This window comes from Vicia villosa, linkage group LG5 (genome assembly GCF_029867415.1).
Source record: "Vicia villosa cultivar HV-30 ecotype Madison, WI linkage group LG5, Vvil1.0, whole genome shotgun sequence".
Lineage (NCBI taxonomy): Eukaryota > Viridiplantae > Streptophyta > Magnoliopsida > Fabales > Fabaceae > Vicia > Vicia villosa.
In genome coordinates this window covers 16911254-16926351 of record NC_081184.1, presented here as the reverse complement: position 1 = coordinate 16926351, position 15098 = coordinate 16911254, and positions in this window count along the sequence as shown.

Below are 15098 nucleotides of genomic sequence, written 5' to 3'. Positions count from 1 at the left end.
TTCGATTCTCATTCCAAGCAACTGCAGATCGGGTACCATGGCCTCACTCAGGTGAATTCAATCTATTCCAAGCATTCAAAAACCTTCCATAAGGTCCATTGAAGCTGTCCAGATCAAGAAACAACATCTGGAACCTCTCTTTTGGAGAATTCGATTTCCAGTTTTGCAAGCTTTTAAGGTAACTCCTATGAACTTCAAACTCCATCATTCATGCATCATAAATGAAAAATTGATTTTCCATCATGTTTCTGCACACATATAGATCATTAACCCTCAATCAATAGCATCATAACTTGCACACACTCGATTTCAGATTGAATCATAGAATTAGGGTTCTTCGTGTTCATCAGAAAATCAATGATCTTAGAGTGAAAATAAATAAAATTAAATGGTACCATCATGTTCCTTGTAAAAAATCGAGCAAGATAGGCTATTCACATGATGCAAACAATTCAGTTTTAAGAATTTTCAAATTCATATGGGGTTTGTGTTCTTGGCGCCATTTTTTTGGTCCTAAAATTGAAAATTGAGTTTGAAATATAATCAATTCATTGCTAACGCTAAACAGACCACGCACGTGGTCCAGTTGGCCAAGTTTTTGAGTAGTGACCTCAAGGTCACGAGTTCAACACCCTTAGGGACCAAAACCTCTTTTTTATCACTCTTTTTCTTTGGTTTTTTACACAACTTTAATCAATTCATTAACCAATCAAAACTCATCATTTTAACTTCTTTTTTTGTACACTTCTCATTTAATATGTATATTTTATGAATGTCCAAAAAAGTCACAAAAATAATATTTATTTGATGCATTTTTATTAGGTTTAAAATTACTTATTTTTAAGTGTTTTTAATACTTTAAAAAATAGTTTTTTCATTTGATTTTCAAAACCTAATAACTTGTAAATATTTTGTGATCAAACCCTAATCACTTAGGTCTTAATTAGGTATAAGCTTTGTCTTTATCTTAATTAAGTTGACTTTTGTCAAAATTCAAACTGTTTTCAACAAACGATCAAAGTTTTTCAAACGACGAAACCTCGCGTCTGTTAACAAATCAATCAACCATGTTTTATAAAATAAAACATGGGCATCCCTTAAGGTATAAGTCCCATTCCCTTGTATAAAATTAGGTATTTCTTTGTATATACGCCTATATTTTTCATACCTCGATCAATTTGATTTAAACCCTCGAATAACAAATCAAAAATTAGGGTTTTCTTCAAAATCTTCCTGGGCCTCCCTCAAGGTATAAGTCCCAACCCCCTTTGTAAATATTTGTTTACATAGCTTTGAATAAACTCATTGGACTTCTCCCCGAGTATAAGTCTCAATTCCCGTGTACATAACCTTGTATGATAAACCGTTCATCCTTAAAGGTATATTTCCTTCATAAACTCCAATGTACACATACACTTTATCATATATACTTGTTCATATTTGTTCATATACTTGTTCATATACATGTTCATGTTATATATACTTGTTCAAATTAGTACAACACTAGGTTCCCCATAGCCTCCTATTGGGCTTCGTGCAAAGAATCTCCCCTTAGCTAGGTTAGGACATAGAGTATGGTTTCCCGGTGAAATCGCTCTAAGAGCTCAAACCAACTATACCATGCCTCCTCTTGGGCTTCATACAAACGACTGTGCCTCCCATAGCCTCCTCTTGGGCTTACAATACAAGGACCCTCGATTGTCCCTCCCATAGCCTCCTTTTGGGCTTACAATGCAAGGACCCTCGGATAGCCTCCTCTTGGGCTTCGTACAAGGACCCACGGGCTTCTTAAAAGCATCCCCATATCCAAATCAAATACCCTAGGAGATTAGACATTTATCATCTCTATGATAGGAGTATCTCTTCTATATCATCACAATCAAACTTTCTTTTTTCCACAAGGCTGGCTAATTAATCAAAAGTTTTTGCCACAAGGCTGGCTCATCAAAAAATTTTACCACAACGCTAACTAATCAAACTTGTTTTTGCCACAAGGCTGGCTAAACAAAACATCTTTATCATTCTAAGAACCATAAGTGGCACAGCCCATGTCTTATAATGAAAAGATTCAAACAAAAATCAAACAGATGTATGTGATGAAATAGATTAGATACATCGAGCATTAAGATGACATTTGTCTCGTATACTTTGCTTCCACTAGCATAAGTGGGAACTACGATTGCTCTGACTTTCTTAACATCCCTTTAAGAATACGTAGGCACAAGGTCTCATCATTGGCGAGCAAACTTCTATCTCCCTCAAACCACTCAAACCTTAGCACCCCATAGACCTCGAGCTACAGATGCTCTGATTCACTCTAAGGGATATGTATGCAGAAGATTGCGATGATCTTTGCAAGCATAATCAAACAAACACCTTAGGTCCCACCTATCTCACAACAGAAACCTCCCTAATAGCATAGAAAGAAATAAACAGACAAATATAACAAAGAAACCTATAGAGTACTATAGATACGTAGGGTGCTAATACCTTCCCTTCGTATAACCAACCCCTTACCCATAATCTCTCCCCCTTTTTTGCATTGCTTTTAATTTTGTATTATTTGCATTGCATATCTTTTAAGGTTTGTGCAACTTTTTTCCTTTTACTGCTTTGGAAACAATAAAAAGTTTGGTCGTGACCCAAAAACAAAAAAAATCATTTTTTGATCCCGAGCCCAAAGAAGGCATCCGATATCTCATCCCGATTTTCACGCGACACACAAGAACTTTTTAATTATCCTACAAAGAGGAAGGGGAAAAAGATCTCAAATAAACCCTAGGAGTTTGCTAAGTGTGGGGTTTCACCTAGACTAGAAATTCTGGAGTCCGGGAGGTCGGTTATACATAGGGAAGGTTTTAAGCACCCTACATATCCGTAGTACTCTACGGGAACCTTCTCCGTGTCTATGTGTTTGTGTTTGTTGCTAGATGATTGGGAAAGTTTCTCCTTTGTGTTAGGAGAGAGAATTGAATTGATTTAAAAGAGATAGATAGACTGACTATTTTTGGTTTTTGATTAGCTCGCTGAGATTCCTTATGAACCTCATGCCTACAAATCCCTAATGGAAGTTAGAGCTTTTTGTAGTTCGGGGAACTAATTAGGGAAATTAATTGTTTTTGGTGCCTTGCTTGAAGCTCAAGGTTGAAGCTTGAATTAAATCTCTGTTTACAGTAAAGAGACATGAAATCATCTTTACAGAGAGGTGTTTCTACTATTCCACCACAAACATTAAAAGTGACAAAAAGGCTGAATTCATTTCATTAAGAGAGGGACCTTACTTGTGTGTGTGCAAGTATGCCAGTCGCGTGTCTCTTGAATGAAAGAAAGATTCTCAACCAAATTAGGGAAAGTTACACAAGTCTGGGTCTGTGTTCCTCAGAGCATGCCTTTCAAAATCCTAAATGGGAGAATGATTAAAATTGAAATTGAAATGTTTGTTTGTTTGTATATGGTGAGATAGGAGAAATATCTCCCTGTAGAGATAAGCTATGTCTATCTACTGTTTGAAAGATTTGATTTTTAGCTGGCTTGTATGAGGCTCAAGCTTGGGAATTGACATTTGAATGATTTTTGTGTTTTGTATGAATCCCAGAATTGAGGCTGACTCTAGTTGGAGAGTGTTTATTTTGTTTTATTGAAGAAGTTTATTTAGTGTTCTGTACAAAGCCCGGAATTGTGGCTGACTCTACCTAGGGAGACTCTATTTTGTGCCTTGTACAAAGCCCAAGGTTGTGGCTGACTCTAGCTAGGGAAGACTCTATTATCTGCCTTGTACAAAGCCCAAGGTTGTGGCTGACTGTTGAGGAAACTGAGTATGAATGACTCTATAGGGAAAAGATCCTAAAGGTTACGAATCTTTTGATACAGGAAATGTGGTTTATCTGCCTTGTACAAAGCCCAAGGTTATGGCTACCTGATGGAGAAGGACTCACTGGGGAGACTCTATTATCTGCCTTGTACAAAGCCCAAGGTTGTGGCTGACTCTGAATAGGGGAATACTTATGAGTAGGGTTTTGACTCTAAGGGGAGTATGTGCCTTGTACAAAGCCCAAGATTGAGGCTGACTTTTAAATGGGGAAAGATCTACCAGTGTGGTATCTTTTGACTCAGAGGGGATTACTCTATTGTTTAGAGACTAAAGGTTGACCCTTCTAGGGACTGTGCTTTTGTTAAGTAAGAATTGATGAATGAAAGACACAGGTTTGAAGATTGACTCTACTGGGGAATTTGTTTGAGTAATTGACCTAAAGTAGACTCTACCGGGGAATTGGCTTTTATTGACTGAGACTGACCTAGGTAAGACTCAACTGGGGAGTTTTGAAGTTTTAAATGAAAGATGGTGAAAGCTGACCCTTTCCAGGGAATTTGGATTTAAAGGAAAGATTTTGGAGGCTAACCCTTTCCAGGGATTTACTCTGCTGGAGAGTTTATCTTTTGAAAGCTTAATTTTTGGAGGCTGACCCTTTCTAGAGGTTTTTGGTTGTGCTTAATGAATGATTGGGTAGCACTCCATTGATTATGAAAGGATGAAAGGATTAATTGAGACTTCTTGTTTAGAGCCCAAGATTAAGGCTGACTCTGACTTAGGATAGACAGATGTGGAACCTAGACTCTGCTAAGGAGGAAAATTATTGGAGATTTGAAGATAAAGGTAACAGAGACTATCCATGTCTCTCATTCCAAAAGGTGAACTCAATACTAAGATTGAGGCATTCTTAGCTTGTTTAAAGTCTGGTTAAAAGAGTAGAAGAATTTCACCAGGGTAGGCTAAAAGGTGACTAAAGACTTGTTCCTATGTTTATAAGAAACCTGATGGGTCCTTGTATACAAGCTCAAGAGGAAGCTGAGAATGCTTTTAAGAAGCCTGTGGGTCCTTTTGTACAAAGCCCAAGAGGAGGCTAATCGAGGGTCCTTGTTATAGCACAAGAGAAAGTTATGTGGTTTTGAACTTATTTTGGCTCTAAGCAAATGGGTAAGAGGTTTCACCGGGAATAATTCCTCTTGGGTGGATGTGTCTTATTTTGGTTCTAAGGCTTTTTTAAGATGTTTCACCGGGAATAATTCATCTTGAGGTTTGAACTAAAGAAATTTAATTAGGAAAGAGCCTTCACTGGGAAGACATTCTCAATCCTAGGCCATAGTCCTATAATATATATATATATATATATATATATATATATATATATATATATATATATATATATATATATAGTTTATCTGTCCTAAGGTTGTACTCAGACGTAGTTCTAAACAATATATATATATATATATATATATACAGTATATATTTGACAGTACTTTAAATGAAAGCTTATAAATTGAAAGCTATAAAGCCTAACCTGGGTGGAATGGAGGCCTTTGAAAGATGTAAGTACAAAGCCTTACCAGTAGCTTGGTTGTTTATTGATAACAGTTGAATGATTTATTGAAAAAAGTTTAATGTTTTTTGTTTTTAAAACAGAAGAAGTGAAGATGGACACTAGGTCACATAGGTATCTGAAGAGTTTCACCGGGAATAATGCCCTTCAAATACCAGAAGAATGTTTTGAAAACAGAGAGAAGATTTTGTAAATACAATTTTTGAAAATTAACAAAATTCAACTTAATTAGAGTAAGACAAAGTCTATACCTAATTAAGACCTAAACGATTAGGGTTTTATCACAAAAGTATTTACAAGAGATTAGGTTTTGAAAATCAAGTGAAAATTAGATTTTTTAAAGTATTAAAACATACTTAAAATATGTGACTTTAAACCTAATAAAAACATATTAAAATAATATATTTTTTATGATTTTTTTGGATATTCTCAAAATAGGTATATTAAATGAGAAGTGTGTGAAAAATCAAGTGAAAATGATTTAATTTGATGGGTGAAATAATTATGTGAAGTTGTGAAGAAATTGAATGAGAAAAGTGTTAAAAAATAAGGTTTTGTCTTCCAATGGGCTTGAACCCACGCCCTCTAGATCAACACACAAAACACTTACCATCTGGACCATGCGCGTGGCTTGTTAGATAAACACCTCCAACTCAATATTTTAAAACATGTTCATAAATGAGTTAAAAATAAAATGATCAAAACAAAAGGTCTGAGGGGGGGTTCGAACCCCAGACCTTGGGCAAGAGAGAGTGGGAAGCGCATGTAACCAAATGAGCTGAACGATTTAGTCGTTCAAAACACGCTTCCATCTAATTATATTTTAAACGTGCCTCTGAAATTCAAAAAAAAACGCGCCAAGCATCTTCATCTTCAACCTCACGATTTCAACTTTCTTGAAATCCTATCTCCCTCAATTCTCAACCAAATCCAAAGATGTAAAGATGGATTTTGCTCGTTTTTGGACAAGGATCATGATGGTATCCTTTAATTTCATTTATTCTAAGTGTAACTTAAAATTCGCAAGCATGAACACTAAGAACCCTAAAACTGGAATTTAATATGAAATGAAGTATATGTATGATATGATGCAATTGATTGAGGGTTAATGATCCTCAAAGGTGCAGAAACCAACTGGTAACTTCATTTTTAATTTATCATGCGTGAATTATAGAGTTTGTGAAGGATAGAAAAACACTTAGAAAGGGGGGTTTGAATAAGTGTAGCTTTAAAACTTGTAAGATAAAAATTATTTGCACAATGATTTTTATCCTGGTTCGTTGTTAACTAAACTACTCTAGTCCACCCCCTTGGAGTTATTTACCTCACCTGAGGATTTAATCCACTAATCACACAAGATTACAATGGTTTTCCACTTAGACAACTTCTAAGTCTTCTAGAGTATACTGATCACAACCTGATCACTCTAGGAACAATCTGCTTAGATACCCTCTAAGACTTTCTAGAGTATTCTGATCAACAACCTGATCACTCTAGTTCTTACAACTTAATGTAAACAAAATTCTAAGAGTTACAATGCTTCTTATAAAGCTATTATCACAACTGTGATTTTCTCTTAAGTTTAAGCTTAATCTCACTAAGATATTACAACAACAATAAGTGAGGTTGAAGATGAAGTTATGAGAGCTTTTGAATTGAACAGCGTTTCAGCGTTTTTGGATCGAGTGTTATATTCAAAGTTCGTAACCTTGCTTCTCATCTGAACTTCATATTTATAGGCGTTTGAGAAGATGACCGTTGGGAGCATTTAATGCTTTGCATAATCCGTACAGCATTGCATTTAATGTTTCACTCTTTTGTCAACTACCTCGAGCCTTGCTTTCGCTGTGTCTACTGACGTTGCCTTTAATAGCTTCTAATGTTCCTTTTGTCAGTCAACATAGCCTGCCATCTTGTACTGATTCTGATTTGATCTTTTGTAGATACAACGTTTGAATCTTCAGAGTCAATACAGCTTGGTGCAGAGCATCTTCTTGTCTTCTGACCTTGAAGTGCTTCTGAGCGTGATACCATGAGAACTTCAGTGCTTCTACTTCTGATCTCAAGTTCTTCTGATGCTTCCATAGACCATGTTCTGATTCTGCTTGACCATCTTCTGATGTCTTGCCAGACCATGTTCTGATGTTGCATGCTGAACCTTCTGAGTCAGTGCTTCTTGCGCTGATTTTGTGCATACTCTTTATATAATTCCTGAAATGGAAATTGCATAGTATTAGAGTACCACATTATCTCATACAAAATTCATATACATTATTATCATCAAAACTAAGAATATTGATCAGAACAAATCTTGTTCTAACAATCTCCCCCTTTTTGATGATGACAAAAACATATATAAATGATATGAATTTGCAATCAGAATATCAGACAGCTAAAGACAATTACACAGTTATAGCATAAGCATATAAACATAATGTGTGAATATGTCTCCCCCTGAGATTAACAATCTCCCCCTGAGATAAATAATCTCCCCCTGAAATAAATACTGGAAGAAATTTATAATAAAAGGACTTCCCTGAGTGTTTTCCATTTCAGTTGAGACGATCGCATATGCTTAGATCTTCAGAACATTCATAGCTTCTGCTTCTTGCTTCCATAGGACAGCTTCAGAGCTTGAATTTCTTCTTGGATCACTTCATGCTATATTGTATCAGAACATTGTTGAATGTACCAGAGCATCATCAGAGCATCTCTACATTCTGAAATGTTACAAAACAAGCTATACGACAAAAGTCAGAGCATGAATGAATCAGAACATAAAATATGTATCAGAACATATAATATGTATCAGAGCATAAACAATAATGTTTCAGAGCATATTTAGAACAAAAACATGCATCAGAACATTTAAGAAATAAGAATGAGTTAGAGCATATTCTATCATCAGAATATCATAACATTCTTCCTTCTTGCTTCTGATCTTGAAGCTTCATAGCACTTAGCTTGCTTCAGATTCCATGAGCATGTTCTTTACAAAATTGCTTTTCCCCATGGTTTTGCTTCTCATGTTAAGCTTTTTGAGATTGTCTTCAATCCTGCAAAACACTTAAAGACACAGAACTTGCAAATGCTTGTTAGAAATGTAGAGACTTTCTGCCAGCAACTGATAATATAAATCAGATCATTTATCACATTTTCTCCCCCTTTTTGTCATAACATCAAAAACACAAAAGATTCAGATGAAAAACAAAACAATATGAGAGAAAAAAGGATAATTTTTATTGACTGCAAAAGAGAGAATTATCAGAAAGTACAAGGAAGATGCATAGAAGACAGATGCAAGAAATAAAGAAACAACTAAGACACAAAGGACTAAGACGACCCTAGCTTGGACATAATCTTGGCCAGCATGTCATGAATCCCAGCATTGCTCTCAGTCTGCCTCTCCATGAAAGAGCGAAACTCAGCATTGGTGTCCTCTTGCTTGTTCATGCGAGAAGCTAGCTCAGCTTGGTTCTTCTGAATAACCTCTAGAGTCTTCACCAGAAGAGAGGGTTCACCAGAAGAAGCTTCACAGCTTCTGTTCAGAGGGACAGCAATCTCAGCAGCAGCTTCCATTATCAGATCATCATCATGATTTTCCTCAACAGGAATAGTCTCAGCAGGATGATCTTCAGCATCAGCTTCTCCCATATCTGCATCTTCTTCATACACAGGAGCAGGAAGCTCAGAATCTCCATTCTCAAGAGCTTGAAGAATGGCAGCAAGATTCCTTGGGGCAGAAGGACCTTCAACTTCTGGCGGGTCAACAACTTCTGGAATGACCAAATTGGGGTCTTCTTCAGAAGGATTTTCCCTCAGAAAGTCAAACAAGGACTTGAAGTCTCCAGTCAGAACTCGATACTTAGGTCTCCAGACCACAATATCTCTGCAAGGATTGTCCAGCAACTCATCAACAAACATCTTCTCCTCAAGAACTCTCCTGTTTCTGATGGGATGATAATAGACACCATTATCAACTTCATGAAGATATCCAGCATAACCAGAATCAGCAGCCACTAGTCTCTTCTGAACAGCCATAGCTCCCACCTGAAAATCTTGGCGAAAGCTTCTCCAGAGGTTTCTAGTAGAAACATCATCAAGGTCATTGAAGAAGGCATCTTGCAAGAGATCCAGCCTACTGATAACTTCTTGTCTGAACAGCTCCAGGTAGATGTGAGGTTCAGGTTCAGGAGGATTGAAAGTGAATTTATAGTCAGGGTACAGAAGGAAGTATGGGTTGGATTTTCTGGTAGGAAAGGGATGGGATAGAGAAGGTGGAGGTGTTGTGGTTGAAGAGGATGGAATATCTGTGGAGATGGTTGATGAGGATGGTATATCAGTGGATGTGGGAGGATAGACATTTAGTGGAGTGGGGTTCAAGATAGGTGTAGAAAGAGATGGTGGAGGAGGATTTGGAATGGTGAAGGTGTTGTGAGGTTCAGAAGGAGGAGGTTGGATAGAAGATTGAGATTCAGAAGGAGGTGGTTCATATACTTGCCTGGAGAAATTACCCGTTCTTATTGCTTGAAAAGAATCTACTTTAAGAGGGTCATAAGTAACCTTCTGCTTCTTAGCTTCCTTAGTAGCTTCTTCTGCAGCCTTTCTCTTCAGCCTTGCTTCTTGCTTCTTCTGATCCTTCTTCTGAAGGTCAGCTTGAGAAGGAAGCACTCTTCCACGGATCCACGCAGGATCAACAGAAGATTGAGTTCTTACAGAAGCTTCCAAATAATGCTTAACAGCCTTGTGAAGTTCTGCTTGGAACAAGGTAGCAAAGCCTTCAACTAGAATTCTTCTGGTCAGAATATCTGGGAAGACAAAAGGAACAAAAGTTATCTCCTTGATAAGTTCCATTCTTAGCAGATCAAAACCATTGAAGATATGACCCTGAGTGACTCTAAAGAATTTAGACGTTCCAATAGTCTTTAGAGAGTCCATCAAATCACTTTCTATCAGAATGTCTGAAATCATTCTGGCGTAAGGAATAGCCTTTCTTTGAAGATGAGGATACTTCTCACGTTCTTCATCTCTTGACTCTTCAATAGCCATCTTCAGATTCTAAAAGAGAATGTTGGAGATGTTTAGTTCAATTCTTCTTCCAATGCAGAAGAGAGTATATTTGTGATCAGGACTGATGTAAGAGGAGGAGAACGATCTTCTTCTGTGGTGGAGAGAACCCAGAATAATCTCAGCCAAGACATGGTAGAACGCCCTCAATGTACCAGTTTTATGAGATTCAATACCGGTAGCAAACGATATTTGTTTTTCAACCTGTAGCCAACTAACTCTGGCATGAAGAGGACCAGTGCATCCTTCTTCATCATCCAAGTTGTACAGCTTCGTGATCAACTTCTCAGTTATCACAACTTCATGCCCTAACACGAAGGAGATGATAGCAGTTGGAGTAACGATTGCATGAGCCCAGAAATCTTTCACAAGAGCCGGATAAATTGGTCCAACCAATCTATCAAGATAGTTTGACCATCCTTGTGCCATAATCTTTGCATCAGGTTTGAAACCATATGATTTCAGATTCTCAAAATCCACCGAGGACTCACAAAGAACTTCCATTTCTGATGGAGGAATGGAACATGTCTTCAATGGAGCATACCTATGCTTGCTGAAAACCAGTTGAGAGGAAGACATTTCTTCTGCTTGGTTTGAGGAACTTGATGAAGGATTCATGATGAGATGGTAAGTTGCAGACACAAGCTAGGGTTTATGCGTTGAATGTAGAAAGAGAGAGAGATGAACAAAGAAAAGACAAAGTATGTAAAGAGAGAATGTAAAGAGACAAATTGTTGTGAAGATGAATTTATATAGGGACGGATTTGAAAAGAAAATGCAATGGGTGTTTGAAAAAGAAATAATATAAAATCAAAGCATTTAATGAGTAAAGACTTTAGGAGAGATAAAGTGACAAAATGAAATGATTTGCACAGTTACCTAGGGCGGCGTCTCCTCAACTGCACGCATGCTTGTCCAAAAATAGTGAACACGTGTTCATTTTTTGGAAAGACTGGTGACAGCTTTCTTGCTTTAAAAGATATTCTGAATCAACTTAGATAATGAAACGTTAGAAATAACCGAATCAGAACTTCTAATTGATCATTATCAGAACTTCTTATAAACTCAGAGTCCCAACACATTTCAGAGTATAACCATACATAAGATCTTCTCATCTTCTCATTCTGGGCATAAATCCATACTGATATTCTTCAGAATGAACTTAAACCTATCTTCAGCAAGGGGTTTTGTAAAGATATCAGCCCATTGATGGTCTGTATCCACAAAGTTTAAAGAGAGAACACCCTTCTGAACATAGTCCCTAATGAAATGATGTTTAATCTCAATATGTTTAGCTTTGGAATGTAAGATAGGATTCTTAGATAAACATATGGCAGAGGTATTATCACAGAAGATAGGAATGTTACTCTCATATATTTGATAATCTTCTAGCTGACTCTTCATCCAGAGCATTTGTGTGCTACAACCAGCAGCAGCAACATATTCTGCTTCTGTTGTTGAGAGGGCAATGGTAGCTTGCTTCTTGCTGTACCATGAGATCAGATGACTTCCTAGAAATTGACAACTTCCAGAAGTACTTTTCCTTTCAATTCTATCTCCAGCATAGTCAGCATCACAAAGTCCTACTAAGTTGTATTCTTTAGATTTTTTGTAGACTAAACCAACATTAGTAGTACCTTTCAGATTCCTCAGAATTCTCTTAACAGCAGTTAAGTGAGATTCTCTAGGATCTGATTGGAATCTAGCGCACAAACAAACACTGAATAGAATGTCAGGTCTAGAAGCAGTTAAATATTAAAGAGATCCAATCATACCTTTGTACAACTTCTGATCTACCTTCTTACTTACCTCATTCTTACCTAGAACACACGTTGGATGCATAGGAGTTTTGGCTTCTTTGCTTTCAGAGAGATTAAACTTCTTCAGAAGTTCTTTCACATACTTCGTTTGATGAACATAAGTTCCATCAGAAGTTTGATTGATTTGAATTCCAAGAAAATACTTGAGTTCACCCATCATACTCATTTCAAATTCAGCCTGCATAGACTTAGCAAACTCCTTTCCAAGTGAAGCATTAGATGTTCCAAAAATAATATCATCAACATAAATTTGACAAATTAAAATGTCCTTCTTAGATGTTTTACAGAAAAGAGTCGTATCCACTTGTCCTCTAGTGAAACCATTGTCCAGAAGGAAAGAACTTAATCTTTCATACCAAGCTCTAGGAGCTTGCTTCAATCCATACAACGATTTCTTAAGTTTGAAAACATGTTCTGGAGACTTAGAGTCTTCAAAACCAGGAGGTTGGTGGACATAGACTTCCTCATCTATATAACCTTTTAAGAAGGCACTCTTAACATCCATCTGATACAGAGTGATGTTATGCTGAGTGGCAAAAGAAATTAATAAACGAATAGATTCTAACCTGGCCACTGGTGCAAAGGTTTCAGTATAGTCAATTCCTTCTTGTTGACTATATCCCTGAGCCACCAGTCTGGCTTTGTTTCTTACCACTTCTCCCTTCTCACTAAGCTTGTTTTTGAAAACCCACTTTGTACCAATGATGTTGAATCCTTTTGGTCTAGGAACAAGATCCCATACATCATTCTTTGTAAACTGATTTAGTTCTTCTTGCATGGCAATTATCCAGTCTGGATCTTCTAGAGCTTGATCAACAGAAGTTGGCTCGATCAAAGAAACAAGACCTATTTGACATTCTGCATTGTTCTTAAGGAATGCTCTGGTTATGATAGGATCATCTTTCTTTCCAAGGATCACATCTTCTGAGTGAGCCGAAATGAGTCTAGAAGATCTTCTGACGGTTGGCTCTTCAGAAATTCTGAGATTCTTTAAAGATGCAGCAACTTGATCTTCTGATTCTTTGCTTCTTAGATTTTCAGCTTCTGAAACTTTGCTTCTTGGTTCTACAGCTTCTGATATATCAATATCTATATCTGCAAAATTCTCAAACCGCTTTGGCTTTTCAAGACCAAGCTTATCATCAAATCTGATATTGATTGATTCTTCTACAACCAATGTTTCAGTATTGTATACTCTGTAGCCTTTAGAGCGTTCAGAATATCCAAGAAGGAAACAATTTTGTGCCTTAGAATCAAACTTACCAAGATGATCTTTAGTATTCAAAATAAAACAAACACATCCAAAAGGATGAAAATATGAAATGTTGGGCTTTCTGTTCTTCCACAATTCATAAGGAGTCTTATTTAGAATAGGTCGTATAGAGATTCTATTCTGAATATAACATGCAGTGTTTATTGCTTCTGCCCAGAAGTGCTTAGCCATATTAGTTTCATTGATCATGGTTCTGGCCATTTCTTGTAGAGTCCTATTCTTTCGCTCTACAACTCCATTTTGCTGTGGAGTTCTAGGACAAGAGAAATCATGGGCAATACCATTTTCTTTGAAGAACTCCTCAAAAAATCTGTTTTCAAATTCACCACCATGATCACTTCTGACCTTTATGATTTTGCACTCCTTCTCAGATTGAATCTGAGTGCATAATTCAAAGAACACTGAATGAGACTCATCCTTGTGTTTTAAGAACTTTACCCATGTCCAGCGGCTATAATCATCTACGATGACTAATCCATATTTCTTCCCTCTGACAGATGCTGTTTTGACTGGTCCAAACAGGTCAATGTGCAGAAGTTCTAACGGCCTTGAGGAAGAGACAACATTCTTAGATTTGAATGCAGGTCTGGAGAACTTGCCCTTCTGACATGCTTCACAAAGAGCATCTGATTTGTATTTCAGATTTGGGAGTCCTCTGACCAGATTTAGTTTGTTAATCTGAGAAATCTTTCTCAAACTAGCATGTCCTAATCTTCTGTGCCAGACCCATTGCTCTTCAGAAACAGACATAAGGCAAGTTACCTTCTGCTTCTCAAGATCTGAAAGATCAATCTTATAAATGTTGTTCTTTCTCTTGCCTGTAAATAGGATTGAGCCATCCTTCTGACTTACAGCCTTGCAAGACTTTTGATTGAAGATTATGTCATAACCATTGTCACTTAATTGACTTATGGACAATAAGTTATGCGCTAATCCTTCTACAAGAAGTACATTAGTTATGGAAGGAGAGTTACCAATACTTATGGTTCCAGAGCCAATAATCTTGCCCTTCTGATCTCCTCCAAACTTGACTTCTCCACCAGATTTAAGCACTAGGTCTTGGAACATAGACCTTCTTCCCGTCATGTGTCGCGAGCACCCAGAGTCCAGGTACCATGACATTTTGTGCTTTGTCTTCTTTGCTGCTAAGGATACCTGCAAGAGAAATTATCTTCTCCTTAGGTACCCACAGTTTCTTGGGTCCTTTCTTGTTAGTTTTCCTCAAGTTCTGTTTGAGCTTGGGTTTAGCATGATAAGTAACAGGAGGAACAGCATGATATTCTTTTGGTTTGGCAGCATGATATTTTTTAGGTTGTGTCACATGCTTCTTGGTGTGTGAAGTGTTGAAACTTTTGGCATGTGAAGTGAGCCTAATATCATGTGAGTGGCCATATTTGAACTGATCATACAATGGCTTGTTTGTGATTTTCAAATCATCAACAGGTTCGAATTTTTGTGAGGTATCACCCTCATAGCCAACGCCAATCCTTTTGTTTCCAGAAACACCATATATCATAGAAGCAAGATGACTTCTGTCAATACTTCTAGATAGAAACT